Genomic DNA, 15,411 nt, shown 5'->3' on the forward strand with positions numbered 1-15,411 from the left:
ACCGCTCCGCCGAGGTCGGAATGAGGCGGTAAATCCGCCAACCCCCATGGCGCTATCGGCGGCTTTCCGCCATGCTTCGCGGTGCATTTAGCACCGCGAAATCCGCCTGGGTCGTAATGAGGCCCTTTAAGTACTACAGCTCAATATAGCCTTTGCGTGTATGGTAGAGTTCTCGCATTTCTTGTAGCGAGTGTTTATAATTAGAGAGGGTTGAAGTAAGGGGTCCTGCCTTCTAAGTAGTGATTTATGCAACTCCATTACTCATACATAAATAAATTGATTGACGCTCACTTTTGATCACTATTAACTACTCAGAGTCTGAACACAAACATATAGCACTGTATAGTGCCGGCACTGGTGTGGCAGCACACTCGCCATGACACATACTACAGAGGCATGCAGAGCATAATTTCAATTCCAGACTAACACGACATAGTTTAAAACTGGAAAAAAGACATGGCATGTATGCAAACACTTTGTGATTGGTTAATTCAACAAATCCTAAACCTGCCAAAACGTTTCAATCCAAAAACAGGTGCTTTCTGAAGACAATCATGGTTCTTACCAAAAATAAACTTTAAAGTAAAACTGATATTTACATTTAATGACATTTTTTAAACGGAATTATAGCATCTATACATTTACATATGCCCATGTGTTGGTGCTGATGTGTATTGATCACTGTTTCGTTTGGTTTCTGTGGTTGTACAATGACTTTAGAGTTATTCCTCTTGTTGCAAATTTAAATTTCATGGTGGAGTCATATGTCTTCCAGAAATAATTTCGAATCCTAAAGCCAGTTATTTCAAGAAGAATTGTGCTTTAGTGCCTTCAGATTTGTAACACCTTACAATTGCTGCAGTCAAGAAATGGATAACATATTTACAATTAATTGGCCATTATGTTGGGATTCAGTGCTGCAATTCTTTTCAAGAAATCTCCTAATTTCAAACCTAAACTATGTCCAGGTTTCATGGCAGTATTTAGATCAGTGGACACTTGGATCCGAAATAAGACTGACTCTTTATAAAAGCAGCACAGTAAATTTATGTAAACCGGCCAAATACAAAACTCCATAAGCATGCGAATTGGAAACATGTTTAAGTTAAACAATGTGTTAACTGTCTTAACACTTACAACATATTCATTCAATCTTCAAAGTATTCTTAAAAGAACACATCAGAGCCATGTGCAACAAAGATCCAAAAATCCAGGAACCACCCCAACAGGAGCCAGAGACTGTGACATCCATGGGCATAGAATGTGTCAATAAGTACCAAAGAGGGGTCAAAGCTATGCTGAGAGTAAGACAAAGACACCCCTGTTACATCTTTCTGTGGAATGCAATTGCATGTTGACCCTGTTTCTAATACAACCTTGTTGGTTCTCTATGTCATTGTATTGATTAAATTAAGTGTAGAGGCCACTGAGATCTGAGTAACACTAAACTTCGTTGTTTCATCTCACAGGTTTACATTTTGCGACATCCAACAGTGAAATATGTGATATACAGATCATAATTCCCCCCACACTTAATTTAATCAATAGGATGCCATGGAGAACCATCAGAATTATACTACGGACAGCAACAACATTTAATGATATATATAGAGAACCCAATTTGGAGGGGCGGATTAGACTGTCATCCGCCCATATCTCAGGAATCTACAGGGAAAGCGTGTTTGTTTTCTGATGTTCTTGGGCTTGAGGAATGGCATCTACTTAGCAGGTTGAAAGCCACCCCTGAAATGAATTATATTAATACTCATTACATGCATATTCAATGTGGGTTTCATGAAATTCCAAACTGAATTTACTACCAGGTGGGTCGGCAAGCCCAGCCCTATGGACCAAGATTTGGAACCAAGCAAGGATGCTGTAAGGATGATGGAGATGAATATGTGCAAAAATAATTAGGTAGGGTTTGCTAAAGAGCCTTTTGAAGAGGCTCTGAGTGTCTCAATGATGCTCAAACAGGATCCAAATTAGCTTGTCAGTTCTTAATGAATAAGGTTGAAGGGGGTCTAGTAGCATTTTGAGATACTGAAAATAATAGCAAATCTTTCCGATTGTATGATATTTTATCCCGATAAGGTTACTGTTACGGTTACTGTTAAAAGATAGGGAAGGTTGGAGTTATTGTTTATTGATTACTGATTAATTTGATTTCTGTGCTTACACAATAACACACACAGTGTATTTCACGAACAAGATATTTTTCCTTCCTGAAAGAATTTCTAATAGAGCAAAAGTTATTTGAATTATCTATTTATTTATTTATTTATTTATTTATACAGGAGGAACAATGCTCTTTTGAGCACAAAAGAATGTACAATAAATAAGAAATCAGATTTGGCAGGAAGCAGTGATCTTCTTAGAATGGCGTGAGTTTGAATGATATTCTGACCAGGTGGTGGAGGGCACTGGGGACAACACATACGTGGACATACATAGATTAAGGACAACCAACACTGGACATTTTTAAGTGCAGGTAGGCGGCACGGCCAGCTATGCTCGGGATGAGACTATGATGGGCGAAGTGCTAGAGTGGAGGCAGAGGAAGTGAGAGACAGAGGCAGGTTAGAGGCAAGTGAAAAGTGTTAGCTAGCAGGAAGATGAGAGGTTGGTTAAGGCAGTAACCTGAATGCGAGGAGGAAGGTTTTTTGTCTGCTTTTGAACAAATGCATGTGGACTGTTTCGCAGATGTCTGGGGGAAGAGAATTCCAATCAAGTGGAGAGAGAAGAGAGAAAGAGCAGAAGCAAGAGGAAGCACAGGGAGGTCGAGGAGTCACAAGGATAGTCGAAGAGGCAGAGCAGAGATTACGAGAAGGCTTGTAGCGTTGGATAGAGGGGGATAGATACAGTGGTGCCTTATCGTGGACAGATTTGTGAACCAGGAGAAGACATTTAACCCCTTAAGTGCCAAGGGCCAGGTAGCCTGTCCTTGGGATTACCTCCCTGTTGCCAAGGACAAGATACCTCCTCCTTGGCACTTAAGGAGTTAATGAAACAGAAAATGTTAGAAGGCATTGAATGGCGAAATACCAAAATCACCAAAAAAGGCCTTGGCACTGGGGGGAAAACCCATGGCAGTTAAAATCTGTCCGTTTTGCATCATCAGCCATCCAGCCTAGGATGGCCTTAAGACTGGGCTTTAGCGCTTTTTTGGGAACGGAAAGGACAACTTTTAAGGGTCACTTCAATGGTAGTCTTCAAGAAAAAAAGATTTATATGAATGAAAACTTGAAGCTATATTTAGAGCCTCAACATTCATTTTAATCCCACTGAGTGTAATGGGAACATACAATTTGCTGAATGTGTCTGGTAACATGTTTGCCTCTCAGTTTAGCACTTTTCTTAAGAAAATATTAAACATTAATAGAGGGCAGCTCAAGAAATTCAAAAGATAACATTTTATCTGTATTTGATATTTTTTACATTTTTGCTTTATCTTATTGGGCAGGAGAGCCAAACATGTTCCCAATATGTGTGTTAGAAAACACGGGCAATATGACACACAGATGATTATATAAGGCACACATAATAAATAGTCTAACGGTTATGTAAGCTTTGGAAAGTGAGACAGTTCAGGATTGCACTGTAGTAGTTGAGGTTACTCACTGTATTTCCTGTTTTCTGCTTTCAGAGAGCACATTATTACACCCAATGGATTGACTCAACCACAAACATGTTTGTGGCTCTTTTATGCACCCAAATTGCAGACCCCTTCTAGAGATTGACTTTACTTGCTGTTACTTTAAAACCTACCCATGATAGACTACTTAGCTAACCTTGTTAAATGTGGTGGAATTAGCCCTTGCACTAATTCCGCCAGCGGAATTACTGCTGAAATCATAAACGGTATTTCTGGCATATTTAAGTTGAAATAATGCCAACAATGGGCAATAATTCTGCCAAATATACACTGCAGAAAGGTGGAAATAAATGCATACAGGTGATAGAAATCAGGCCACAGGGGCACCCAATCCACTCAGGAAGGGTACACACCTTCCCCAAACACACTTCCAAACACCATATTGCCACTAGCTGTTGTGAATGTGGACATTCAGCTGCTCCTGCTCTGCATCGAACTGCACTGACTGTAAGAGCAACACAGGGTACAGAGCGCAGAGAGGAGGAGGAGGAGAGTCCATACCCCGGGTCAGGCCTTCCCCCTGGACCTTGACTGACAACTAGCTAATCACCCTGTACCGACTGAACAGGGAGACCATTGCTGAGCTGCTCACCCTGATCCAGGATGACATAGAGAGCAGGCTCACCATTAGTACTGCCTTACCCCGGTGCTGAAGATTGTGTCTGTCTGGCATTTCTTTGCAAATGGCACCTTCTAGCACACCGTGGGCATGCTGCAAGGCATGTCTTAGGCCACATTTTCCAATGTGCTTGTGCAGGTGCTGGAAGCCCTCCTACGCCATGTCTTCCGGCACATCTCCCTGCCCATCACCCCAGCACTGGAGAATGTCATGAAGGCACGTTTTTATGCAGCAGCCCACATGCCCAATGTGATTGCTGCTCTGAACTTTACCCATGTACTGTTAGTGGCACCCCAAGCCTCTGAAGATGTATACCGCAATCGGAAGGAGTATCACTCCTTCAATGTCCAGTCACCTATGTTCTTGATCTCCTCATTACACACTGCTGAGCCAGCTTCTGTGGTTCCACACACAGTGCCATGGTCTTGTGGGACAGCACACTGGATGTATACATGGAGGGGCACAGAGGGCAACAGAGAGGGATGTTGGGTGAGTACAAGTGCCATCACACAAACTGATCTCGCAGCACCAGTGAAATACCATGTGAAGAGGGCTAGGGACATTACAGCAACTGAATAATGCATACCCTTTCTAAGCCCTGTACATGTAGAACCTGCCCTTTCACCCTGCACATGACAGCCTATAACTCACAGGACTTAGACATGTTTGACAATGCAGTAGTAAGTCGCCAATCAATATTGCCCAAACAGGCTAGCAACAAACACACAGGACTACAGGATCAACAATGCAACATTTCACATCCCTATACATGGAACGACACAGTTCAACACTGCACCAAAAGAATGCGCCACTGGCAGGAGTAATGCCATATACGCAGGTAAACATGTATGTGAAGCCATCATGGAATAGACGCAGACAATACAAACCTGCAGAAGTAAACTAATCACCCATCAGGACACATGCATGAGAGCAAAGCACAGGCCCAACACAGGCACCATGGCTTTCTGCCATGCCAATCACAGACCATGAAAGCGATGAGTGCCGGCTGTGAGCTGTGTGCATGGTGTTACACAACAAAATAAATGTTCCCCTATAGTGAATGACCCCACATGCAAGTACTGTGATGGTAAATCATGTTGTACGACAATACTTGTAAAATGCATGCACAGAGTGTCCATCAACATGCCTTTGTAAAAGGCAACACATCCAAAACGCTCTGTGATTGGCACCTATAACCTTTGCCCTTGCAGGTGACTCTGAAAACCCCCAGCTACCATGGCAGATGACACCCATGTGAAATCCACAGACACCAGAGGAGGTAGCCTACAACGATGCACACGTCCAGACCAGGCTCTGTATCGAGCAAACATTTGACCTATTGAAGCTTCATTTCCGGTGCCTACACTAGACTGGAGGAATCTTAATGTACAGGCCAGAGAAGGACAGACAAATTGTTCTTGCCTGTGCCATGCTGCACAACATTTACTTCAGGCGAAATGTCCCTCTGCCCCCTAATGAGGACATGCCACCCCCAGAAGAGGAGGACTGACTACATGTGGGTGCTGAACTTCCACGCTGTGAGTGGGAAGAGGGTATGGATGTACGTGTGGTTTGGCAAGAACTGATGAAGTATTTATTTTGAGCACTTTGAAATCCACATGCTACGCACCGCTGTAGTTTGTCGCGTTATGAATAGAATACATGCACACAATAAGGAATGTCCTATGATTGCTTTAAGTGAACTAGTACTCATTTTTTAAATGTGAAAACGGCATCAAAATCCACCTCACCAACCCCAAAACACCATCCCCAAAACACCATCCCCAAAACACCATCCCCAACACTGCCTCCCCACCCACCTCCCCCTCCCCAAAAATGCCAACCCAAACACCCCCTTCCCACCAACCTCACCCTCCCCAAAGCTCTATCCCCACACTCCCTCCCCACCCACCCCCAAAACACAATCCCCAAAATGCCCTCCACACTTACCAGCACATCCCAAAACACCTGTGCCCCCACCTCCCTTGTGGCTATGTAATGAGATCTATCTACAGTCACTTGCATGGCCGCTCGCCCTTGCAAGCCTACTCCAGCATTGTTTGAGCCAGATGCTGCAAGGAGCTGTGACTTGCGGTGCTAGGCACAGATTCCTTCATCGGTGTGACAGAGGTGGACTGGTCTGACTTAGGCCCTTGGATGTGTTGGACTGTCAGAAGCATGCTGACATGCACTGCCTCAGCAAAAGCCAAAATTCCCTCTGTCATCTCCCTCACCCTCCATCCTACGACAGTCAGGGTGGCAGATGTAACTGCAGACTGTCGTTGTTCCTGGTCCATGGCCCTCGCAATCCTCTGTCAGGCACCCTGAACAGAGTCTCTGAATGACTGCAGGTGTTGCACCTGCACTGCTCAATTGTGTCGAGACTCCTCCATATTGCCTTCTGTGAATGATGCACTATGGATTGTGGGCTATGGGGATGGCTGAGGGTGAAGCCATAGGCCCTTTCACCTACACTTCCATTCATGTCGCCCTCTGACTCCAGGACACACTGACCATGTGTCTGGTCATCCTACTCAGGTGACAGGGGGGGTCATTGGCAGTTGGGTGGGTGCTGGTGCTGCTTCTTATGCACGCATGAAAGCATCTGGCTCCCCTGTCACAACCCCATTGGCTGGCAGGCGGGTGGAGGTTGCAGCAGCCAGGGCTGCAGCATCTGCATCTGTGTTGGCATTGCTTCCATTGGGTGCCGTGCCAGCGATGGCATGTACAGAACTGCTGGGCCCTGGTATCTCACTCCTGCCCTTTCTCCTTTCCCTCCCATTGCTGGGCGGTGAAGGGGTGAAGGTTGTTGCAGTGGAGGCCCAGGCATGGGCCTGCATTCTCCTCCTCCTGAGTCACCTGTGAACCTATTGGGTGGACAATGACATAATGTTAGTTATCAGGCATACTTGTACATGGGCTTGCCAATCATTCATCATGGTGGCGGGACATCATACACATGGGGCCTCATTACGAGGTTGTTGATAAAAACCCGCCTATGGAAAGAAGGCTTTGGTGTAATAAAGTTAAGACTTTTCACCAGACCACCAAAGAATACAGTATACATGAGAAGGAACAGTTTCTGAAATCCTCGTATCTTCATATAAAGGTTGGGGCAGGTGGCCTGCAATGGTCAACAATGTTAAAAAACACTTTCATGTTATGAGGACATATGGTTATCAGGACGAGCGTAGATGATGTCCTGGACAGACACAAATTGTAATTGTTTTAGTGCTGGGTTTTGAAGCTGGTATTCGTGTACATGTTTTGGACTATGACTCCCATGATCCCTCACCATTGCCTAAGCTGGGTATGGCTAGTGGAAGATGTAATGTAACACCTCTGGAGATCCAAATGTTGCAGACTCCCGCTATATTGAATCTGAAATTGTAGACTGCTATGTGCAAGACCAACTTTCTCTGGTTCCCCAACCATTATTTACAATGCTTGTCAAATGCTTTTGTGCCTTCATAAAAGACAGGGTATATTGCATCTCTGCCATATATTTAACTACAGGCCAAAAGGTTTCCTAATGGCTGGTCTTACCAGTACGTCTTACCAGTAAGATCATTGATAAGGTCATAGGTGGTGTCCTAACTGATTTTTCATACGATGTCATCACTGATGGCAACTGACATATCCTAAGTGATGACAAATGTGATGTCATCAGTGATGTTATTAGTGTGCCTACGGGGTGGGCAATGGAGGCTTCATAGTGAAGATGGCATAGCTTCCAAAACCTGCCAAATGTAAGGGGTTTTGTGGCACTGAACTTATTGACCTTAACAATCCCTTAACTAAAGTTTGTTCACATAACTGGAAAATTTCTGGGGGGTTTCGATTTTACTTGAAACATAACGTCCCTTTAACATTTTTTCACTGAATTTCATAGGTTTCTATTAGTGCAAGTTAACCATAACATCCCTTTAAGAACGTTTTTCACTGAATTTCGTAGGTTTTTATTAGTGCAACTTAACCATAATATCCATTTAAGAACGTTTTTTCACTGAATTCCATAGGTTTTAACCAGTGCACTCTTAATTTGCTACTAGTTCCTTATATTATATTATATTCACCCGCAATGTTGCAGGTCCAGAGTACGCGGACAACACCAAAGTCTGCGGACATCAGGTAGCATTCACAAAGCCCAGAAGCAGAGGACAACAAAGCCTTTTCTACCCTTCAACAAACAAACAAATTTACAAAAAAAACATTACTTATATGTACTACACCGAAATATACCTTTTTTATACAAAATCGTCATTTGAAAATGTAGAAATACATTTTTCATTCACCACACAATATAATGGAATGCACAAAGCACAAACCATAACTGTACACCTCACATTATCACATGAGTACAACTCTTCATATAGACTCACAAACACCATGCGCTGATTCCAAAACAACTTCTTACAAAATAGTAAGTAGACTGTATTTGTTTCTGTGTTATTACCATTGATTATATAAACATTTTTTATAAGCAGAAAGGACTATTTTCTATTTTCAGTGGCATGGCAAACACACTTGAGTGGTTGGAACAAAACTTCCCAAAAGAAGAACTGAGTGATGATGACATCTCTAATGGTAAACAATACATCTTTTAATATAAACAAATAATCTAATGTACACGGTACTCAGTCAAATAATGGTTTCTTCTGTTCTTATAGCACATACTTTACATGAGGAAACAACAACCCAATCAATTTAATTATGGAGAATCTCAAGAATCATCACAAAGACAATCTCTGTCTCAAACTGTACATAATGAAATCAAAATCTTGTCTGCAAAAATGGACGAACTTAGTAATGACTTTAAGGAACTATTGCATTATGTTAAAAATCATGTTATTAGAAATGCTGATTATCAATGTGCTTCTTTTACCTGTCTCGCTTTCCTCCCTGTCTCCCTTGCCCCTAGCAATCACCCACACCAAATTACAAAAATATAAATGAAAAACACTTTGATGATCACTGTGTAGAAATTCCATATTCTCCCATGTATGGGTCCCATTCCGATACCCCATCCCTTTCATAAATACATGTATTTTTTATACTATAAGTATCTTGTATATTGTTCTTAAAAACCACAATGAATAGTTTGTGGACTATACGACTGTTCGGGGTGTCAGGTTTTGGCCAATCTTGGATGTTTCTAGTGGAATGTTTGGATGTGCATTAAAGGAACGTATACCAAAAGATCGAATTACAAAATTACAGAGCCCACTTACCCGCATTTTGTAATTCCATCTTTTGGGATTTTAACTGTTTATCCCCCGTGCTGCCTTTTATGTATGCAGGGCCACGCATAATACCGAAATGGGAGAGTGGGGGACACTCCCGCAACCCCTGTTCCCCTGTTCGGTATTATGGGCTTCGATCTAATCTACTATGCCGAATGCACACTAAACGTGCATTCAGCATTGTAGATACAATCTTTTCCCATGCAGAGTTCCGGGACCAATTCTTTGTTCATCTGTCAACCTTATACAGCTTTTCAAGGCCTATTTTTGACACAGTAGTCCACGGACAGTCACACGGGCCTCAAACGGTTCCTCTAAAGGGACCCACCGATTACTTTTAGTCATTCTCAATCTGGCAGACCAGGAGAGAGCACCAAAAAGGAGAAGCTGCTTTGCAGGTCATTTTGCCTGCAACTGTGGCTGCACTCATGGCCAACCCTCCTCCTTCCCGTGGCCCACCACAACCACCATCTGGAGTGCCTGGAGAGTGGAACAGGCGTGGAGATGTAGACAACAGTGAAGAGTGAGAGCATGATGAGTTAGAGAAGTGCCTACCCCCAGCGCCCCGAGTGAGTCATGGGTATGATGGTTTATCACCACTCTTGGAGGTCTCCCAAAGGCTTGGCCAGCCAATGTGAGATGCACTGAGTGCAGGGATGTACTCAGTCATGGAAGACCTGGGCTGTACTCCTATGGGACCAATTCCATGCAGCACCACACCAGATCCAACCACTCTGGCGCTTCTCTGAAAGGCTGTTCCTTTCTCAGGGGGAAGCAGGTTTAAGGTCTCTACCCCATCTTCCCCGACCTCTCCTGTCACCACACAGGCTACTCCTGTGGGGCAGAGGATTCCGGCGGCCGCCTCACAGGCCAAACAGAACACTGTTGACCCTTACCTTTCGAGGGTCACAGTACTATGTTTGTACTGCGATGCAACGATCTGCAGTGGGAATAGTTTCGCAGTGCTTTCGAGGCTGCGGTCAAGGAGCATATGAAACACTACCACCTTCCTTAAATGTAAGGCTCGCCCAACATCTTTCCCTGTCCACCTGCCCCTCCATCTCTGTGGTTGTTGCCCCCTCCCTCCCTTTCCTCCCTTTCCTCCCCCACCTTACATTGCCTCTCCTTTAAAAAACAAAAAAGCCAACAAAAATACAAAATCACAAAATACAAAAGAAAACGGTTCCTTTAGGACCCACCATTCACAGTTAAAAAATAGAAGTTAAAAATAAAATCGTAAGACCCTTTGCAAGCCTGCATAGACCATGGCCAGTGCAGAAGTCTGTGGACAGCTGGAAAATTCCTGGTGTGGGCTAGGGGAATGAAAATCATTAATATTGCTTTTCGTTCAAAAATGTTATATCTTAAAAAAGGGGGGTTTTCTAACCGTCACAAAAAGTGCTTCTAATTTCTTTCCGGTTTTTCCTTTTTGTTTACTTCAACTACTAAAAAATACTTGAATGCATATTTTATGTGTTCACACAAGCTGCTTTGATGCATTTTGAACGTTTTCAAGAAATATCTGATAGCCCACATCAGTCAGATGCACTCCATCTCTACGAAAATTGTTAACAATATCAAACTTCATATTTTCATTATGAAAAGATGTCATGCCAACATCTCGCAAAAAAGCACATACAACTTTGTCCACATTGCGCATTGCTTTCTCAATTTGTGGACAAAATAAATTTGAACGTATCCACATTTGTCTCTGGGCTACCCTAGAAAAAAGTATTTTTAAATGTGGCAACAGTTCCATCAGCTTTCCAAATAAATCCTTCATTGCAAACTGTAATGAAATTCCGATAGCATAGCCCAAACTGTTGCCTTGACAGTGAACTACAATGATGTCTGGATGCTTCAATTGAACCGTATTCTGACAAAACGGAAGGAATTCCGCCCACTTCATTAATTCATCTTATCCAACATTCTCAGATGATTCACAGTGTTCAGAATATACCTTCAGCCATTGAATCCAAGAGTCTCCCAGACACTGCACTTTTCGTGGTGCAATGGTTTTCTAATATGTCCCAGTGTTTTTAAAAATAGGGCAAGCTTTGCCCTAGTGCTAATGCTGTGCAAACTTTGCACTTGCACCAGTGCAATTTTTCTGAAGTCTGGCCCCTTGTATTTGTAGTCTCACAGTCAAGATGGGAGCGGGCGGGGGGAATAATGCCACAATTGTAAACTATTTACCTAACAAAGTACTATAAAGATTTATCTATTTGAGTGACACTATGGTATGTGTACTTTTCAAGTTAGTTTTATAAAGCAGAGTATTATTGAAAGCCTGACATGGGGGTGAGGAGGGGAAAGGATGAGAGGGCAAGTAACTCATGAGTATTTGCCCACAATGTGGCAAGAGAGTTTGCAATCCTGGACACTGGTGCTGTTATTTACCCCTGATTGTGGTTGCTTTTCAGGGCACCGATAAAGGACACATGTGAGTGGACGGCATACATTTTTTTCAGAGGGCGGATGCAACCCCTTGGTTTTTTTGAGGTTGGTAAGCTTGCTCAATTATTTGGATACCAGGATTTTACTCAGGTTGTCATGTTCCCAATGCAGACACTTACCCATAAGACCACAAGCACTTGTTTTGTATTGGGATTTTGTTTTCCATGGAAGATTTCACTACAGATTACTGGGTCTAAAAGGTGAGCCCCTTTTACACTTTACCAGCATATTTATTGGAAGATTTTCTCTCTATGGTTAATTTTCTGGTGTTCATTTGTTTTTTTGAAGTCCAATGCTATGTTGTCTTGCACACTTTCGTCTAACGAGTAGGTCTATTGAACTACATTTGTATATTTCACATTAAGGTATATGTTCACTATATTCATGGGTGCCAGCTTTTGATTTTGGCTATGGGGGAAAAAGCGCTTGGGCATATGTTATTTTTGCAGCTGGTCATTTCTTTCCCTTTTCCATGCTGCTTAAATGTGGTTAGTTGGGGTTGTGCAATGTATGACAACTGTCACCAAGAGACCAGCCATAAAACAAGGGGCTTCTAGCACGCTGCTTAACCAAAGTGTGTGATCCTCTGCAAATAATGTAATCGCACAGGGCATTAACTAAAATCATTGGGAGTTCTTAAAGCCTGCAATCCTTTATACATAATGAAACAAAATAGATATTTTTACAGCTACAGTGACATTGAGGGTGAAAAATCACTGGTGACCCCGGTTTCCCATCCACGCAGTAACCAGGACCGCCCCAATTTAGCTTCAAAGTAAGGAAAAGGTTAGACCCCTCAGGCGATGGTGCTTAACAAGAAAGGCAAAGTTACATGACCAATTAGAGCAACATGGCCTGAGGGGGCCGGTCCCTTGCACATTTTGAAGCTAAGCAGTACTGTATTCATTGGTGCCAGCTTTTGATTTTTGCTATCGGTGCTTAAATTACCTGAGCATATGTTATTCTTTCAGCGGGTCATTTTTTTCCTGTTTCTGTGCTGATTAAATGTGATTAGTTGGGGTTGTGCAATGTATTACAACAGTCACCAAGAGACTGGCCAAAAAACAAGGGGTTTGGGGCATCGGACAGGACATTTCGGCATGGTCAGTTAGGTGCATGCTGTTATGGCTTGCACTGCAGGTCTCGTTTGGGCACACCCAGTAAGATTCAGCCAGTTGGGCACAGGGACCTCTCAGCACAAGGATGTTTTGGCACGAGAGGTCGCAGTTGGCACGGCATAAACCTGCAGGCAATTTGCATTTTGTACCTCTATGGGCAAGTATGTTCTGCTGATGGAGGTCGCAATAGCCATGTACCTGGAGGTATTTTGCATTTTGTAAAATGGATTAAATGTGAAAAACATTTATTTACTGCAACATTATGAAACAGAATGGAACATGTATTACACTGTTGTTGCAAAATTTAACACATATTAAACATTAAACACATTTATTTACTGCAACATTATAAAATAGAATGGAACATGTATTGCACATATAAACATGGGCAACATTATAAAACTGAAAAAACAAAATAAAAACATATTTGTGCTGAATGCTGCCTTCGAGAGCCCTGGCCGGCAAGAGTTGGATACACAGCACTTAAGCATTATGATACAATGATATTATTATTTGGATTCTCACACGTTTCATACTTATCCTTTTACAATTGGACATATTACATCGCAGGCTAAGTATGAAATCTATGCATCATGAAGCACTGAGCGTTTGTGGAATAGTTGCTGGTCCTTGAACTCTGGCAGACGAGCGACTATTCTTGATCCTGAGCCCCTGGATTAAGACTCACAGCATCCAGAGCAAAGACAGACTTAATGTTTGCTTTTCACTGCCTTGAACCGATCAAACTGCCTTTGAACCAGGCTTGCCACATTCAAACCACAGGACCCTTCGGTTCTGCCATTAGCTCTCAACCGGAGGTTCCAGCTTCCCGGTAATTGCAGCCAAACAATGGAACTCTATGCCCCTGGCCCTGAGATCAGACCCATCCCTTTGGTCATTCCGCAAAGGCCTCAAAACCTGGCTCTTCTCCCAAGATTACTAGAAACTCTCTGCAACCTATTACCTAAGCAAGCTAATCTTGGAATTGTCTGTGAACTTGCCTGCAACCAATGTAAGAAACCGCTTAACCTATTACCCGAGCAAGCTAATCTTGGATTGTCTGTAAACTTGCCTGTAACCAATGTAAGCAACCTCTGTAAGCTATTATTTAAGCAAGCTATTCTTGGAATGTCTGCAACCTACTACTACCTATGCAAGCAACCACTGTAACCAACCCTCTTAAGTAAATATTCCTAGATGCCTCCGGGCTTTGTGCGCTATACAAATGGCAAAATAAATAAATAAATAAACCGAACCTTTAAACCAGTGTGCCCCCAACTTTGACCTAGCTCGATGCCGATAACGTACCTCGCAGAGCCCGTCACCTTCTCAACTCAAATCAACTTCTCATTACCAGACCTCAACTCCAACCACTGGGGTGACCCTAACCAGTAATTATTGAGTGTGTCGAACTGTCTAAACCTCACATCGCAGCTTTGTTGAACGACACACCAAAACATCAGGATCATAGCGTCAAACCATAAAGGGACCTTGACTCGAACCTCGACTCGAACTTCTGAAGCATCACTCACCAGCCCTAATCCGCGGTCATCACAAGTCTCCAGCCTGCTCAATTCCAAACCGATCTTGGTGAGCTTTGCGACCTGCATCCCTCGAACGCCACATTCCAACTGCTCTGAACTACTACATTCAAATTGATTTGATGCCAGCTTGCAACTTGGACAAATAAGACTTGTTGCACCAGAAATTGGATCGGTCAACTCGCACAATAGCCGGAAGTCGCTGTCGAACTGCCTAAGAACAGCAGAATAGTACTATTGACCCATATTTGCCACCCTTGTCCATATGTGTGCCCTAGACACTGATTAGTCATAAAAACACAAACCTCTATGTGTAATAATCAATTCAGTTAGACATATCACCTTCTAGGTCTGCCAAAGACTGTTGCCTCAAAGCTAAATCATACAAATATTAGCAATAATCCAATTTATTTTATAAAGGTCTTTTAAAAAAATGTAATGTACAGACCGACATCTTACACCTATTCGAAAAAACACATCTAAATACGCAGACATTCATACAACCTCGTATTCAGCATAACATCATGCATCACCTCGACAGTCATATTTATAAGTTTCAAAATACATTTATCACAATGTCATTACAAAACTTCAATACATCTTCAATAGCCGGCAATAAAAAAAAGTGCATTCGTGTGAAGATGCTACGCGGTAGAACCTTCAGCAGGGCCAAAGTGCCATCCTGTAAAGTATATCAAATGTTAGAAAAGTGCTTAATATGTTGTCCTATTGCCAACTAGTAAACCCACAAGAATGTATGTACAAAACATTTCATTCA

The 15,411-nt window shown here is 42.7% G+C and overlaps 1 protein-coding gene across 4 annotated transcripts in view; it reads right to left on the reverse strand.

Moving 5' to 3' along the window:
- LOC138453201 (adhesion G protein-coupled receptor F5-like) overlaps window positions 1–15,411 on the reverse strand; it is a 584,850-nt gene that overhangs the window by 434,625 nt on the left and 134,814 nt on the right. The window lies entirely within an intron of this gene.

Source organism: Ambystoma mexicanum, chromosome 4p, assembly GCF_040938575.1.
Source record: "Ambystoma mexicanum isolate Mex_15411 chromosome 4p, UKY_AmexF1_1, whole genome shotgun sequence".
Lineage (NCBI taxonomy): Eukaryota > Metazoa > Chordata > Amphibia > Caudata > Ambystomatidae > Ambystoma > Ambystoma mexicanum.